Source organism: Notothenia coriiceps, unplaced genomic scaffold (genome assembly GCF_000735185.1).
Source record: "Notothenia coriiceps isolate Sejong01 unplaced genomic scaffold, NC01 NC01_scaffold00037250, whole genome shotgun sequence".
In the NCBI taxonomy this organism is placed as follows: Eukaryota; Metazoa; Chordata; class Actinopteri; order Perciformes; family Nototheniidae; genus Notothenia; species Notothenia coriiceps.
The window spans coordinates 11,510,073-11,513,524 of NW_011369951.1; positions in this window are offsets into that span (position 1 = coordinate 11,510,073).

Consider the following 3,452-nt stretch of genomic DNA (forward strand, 5'->3'; position numbering starts at 1 on the left):
CCAAGAACACCTCAACGCCCCCCTTTCAAAAATATTGCTTCCAGCGCCCCCCGATGTTCTCTGAACGCCCCCTGGGGGGGCGGTACCGCCCCCGTTGAGAACCAGTGACTTAGATGCAACCTCACCTGCATGTAAGACAGGGAAGTTTGATGCAGATGCCTGAAGTCTTTAGGCCAGTCCATATCACACCCTGCTGGAGATAGATCCGCTGTAGCTGGGCTGAAACTGTCAAATGATCACTTGCTCTTTCAAACATGTACTCAGTTATTGCCTATTGGCCTCCATTCTACAGATGGCACACTGAGCTGGGATCATTCACGGCAGTTTACTTTTTCTTTGCTGCACAATGTGTTTGTGTTTATAATGTAAGAAAGAGGAGATCTGTAAATGTATCTTTACACTTCTGGAATAATTCATTACTAATGGATAACACGTTTTATGGACTTGGAGTTATATTTCATTTTCCTTCAATATGACACAAAAGGTCCATTTTAAAAGATTTGTTGAAATATCAGTCAAAGGTCGGAAGATGAACTGTTTAATCAAGTGCTTGCAAAGCAGAACTCCCAGCAATGCTTTTTTGCATAAATAAACTACATTGTATCACACTTACTTGCAAACGCATCCAAATATTGTTTTCAAAAAATATTAACATTTTTGTAATCGTTTTTCAAAATATATTTGTGCAGAACGGATACCTTTCAGAGATACTTTACTTGACCATGAACCAACCTACGTTACGTCATTAGCAACATGGATTGACGTAAATTAACATGCAAAACACAAATAGAGGTAAATGTACCACGATGTGCGCTTCTGTTGCTTTTGGACATCTGACAACTGTTTCAGCTTAAAGTCAGGATGGATGGATTGGCGTTCCATTGAACCTTTTCAACGAAAAACGCAAACACATTTTTAATTCCATGTTTTCTGGATCTCAACTTCCTGTTTGTGTGTGTGTGTCAGTGTGCTTCCTGATCAGTCGTGATACATATCATCCACAAGTGATGAGGGACTGTGTGAAGTCATGCTGGTGAGTAGGAGGTCCTCACAGTATCACTGCTATAAACGAGCAGGTTCTGAAGTTCTCACCTTCAACTTGGCAAATGCTTACTCATATCTGCTGCAACGCTTTCTCGTACGCATTCTTCAGTACTCCGCTGTGGCTCACCCATTCATAATTGAAGAATAGAGTTGTGGATATTTAATGATGTGTTGTAGAGGCCTTTTTCCAGCACACTTCTTCTTACTCTGCATGATGCATTCCAATTTGCCCCTTCGAGTTCCCCTCCTTGTATTATACGGTGCGTCATCCCCACTTACTCTTTGCTTTTTTGAGAAAAAGCAGGAACTTTTGCTCCGTGTCTACACGGCTGAAAGTCAACATGAATATGTGTGCTTCTGAGGGCTGCGCTCCCTTTTCATGCTTCAGGTGATTTTACAGTGTTGAGCAGCGAGAACAGGATCCCATGAACTCTCACCCCTCCATGTCTGCATTATTAATTGTCTGAGGTTCCCTGCAGGCAACCGGCGCTCGGTACTTAATATTGAAAGTAGGGATTGCATTCCAATGAAAGATATAATAATACTAGTTAATATAGAGTTACATTATGAGTTACATTAAACTAAATATATGTTTGTTTTAGCTGTTCTTGTTTGTGCTGTGGATGCTTCAAGTGGCTACTGCCTGTCCTATTGGTCAATGCAAAATAAATGCGGTTGGAACACATTCATCAAGGTGGTGGAGATTTGAGACTCGAGAGGCCCATCCAATCAGCGGCAGAGAATAAAAGGGAGAGGCATAAAAGTCGGTACAGCAAGGTCATTTGAAAAAGAAGCTGATAAGACGAAAGGATCAAATCTCCAGTAGAGCCTCCTCTTCATGGCTGTCCCTATTAACTGAAGCCCCTCGCCTGGCTCGCACAGCCCCGCCACGCCCTCAGCTGTCTGATACAATGAAGGGGAAGTAGAGGAAAAAGAAGAGGACTCAACTTCATTTATTTTGCAATAAAATGAATGGCCTTGCTTGTAATTGTGTTTTTTAAGCTTTAGTTTGTTCGGTTTAAGGTATTACTTTAAATGTTTTGTTATTGTATTTCCAAGCAGTACACAGAGCCTCATCCACTGTTTGGAGCTATAAGTATGAAAGGAAATGCACTTTAATTCATGTATATTCTAAAAAACATTTGGGATATTTTACACATCCATATTGAAGAAAGAATGAGGAATAACTTTGAATGTTTTAACTCAATAGCATTACATATTCTTGTCTAAAGGAGCAATTACATTTAGTTTTGAACACATTGCAATATAATGAGTTACTTATTATTCATTATGTTGCTGATTAAACGGGGCAAAATAATATACCCCATCTCCATTAAACCTTTTTTCCCCTGTAACAGGTAGTTCAGTGAATGTTTTAGTTGTATCCAATCAGAAAACAAGGTTCCTCCTAGTTATCCCCACAAAAGTAATGTACTGTAATTTGTGAATATCGTAAAAGTCTTTTTTATATATTACACATAATTGTAGGTATTAAGAGAATAAGAAATAACTATAAATGTTTTTAAGAATCATTGACTAATAACTGAGCATACAGTCATTGTGCATTACATTGGTGATGTAGTGCGGCAAACATATTAACCACAAGTCCATTCAGCTTATTTTTTTTCTGGTTCGGGTAGCACTTTAAATGTTTAATTTTGTATTTCCAAGCTGAACTCCAACACAGTCAGCTCTTGTGGTCATCCTGTGTTTGGCCCTCTAGTCCAGCTGTCATGCAGGCGTCTGATTGGTGGCAGCCTTCTCCTGATCTTGATGTTTGTGTGTATTGGAGCATTGGCAGCTGCATTGCACTCAACGCTGCAGTATGGATTTAGTCAGTTTGTGGTTTTACCACAGTCAACGTCCGGTGTCCAAACACACACACACACACACACACACACACACACACACACACACACACACACACACACACACACACACACACACACACACACACACACACACACACACACACACACACACACACACACACACACACACACACACACAGTCAATCCTACAGCAGGTTTACTATGTCACACTGGGGGCTGCTGTGTAATTGGCTGAATCTGCTCTCCAGCACGCTGCAGAGATATCCCTTTAAAATTTCACTTCACTTCTGGGGAGTGTAAACAAACCTTGGGATTACTAGGGGTGTAAATCCACATTCCAATATTTCTGTCGCCCCCGTCTTTCAAAATGTCTCCCCCCACCCACTTTGAGATTTTAGGGGCAGGTGTAGTTCTTTGCTTAGTATTTGTGCATGTGTCTGTATTCCTGTGACAGTCAGCATGTTAACAAGTGATTCCACTGCTGGTATGCATAGGTGTGGGCGTGTGTTTTAACATGTCTGTCGTGTGGACACTTTATGTGGCGGCATGCAGCTCTGTCTGTGTGTTCTCTGTGAT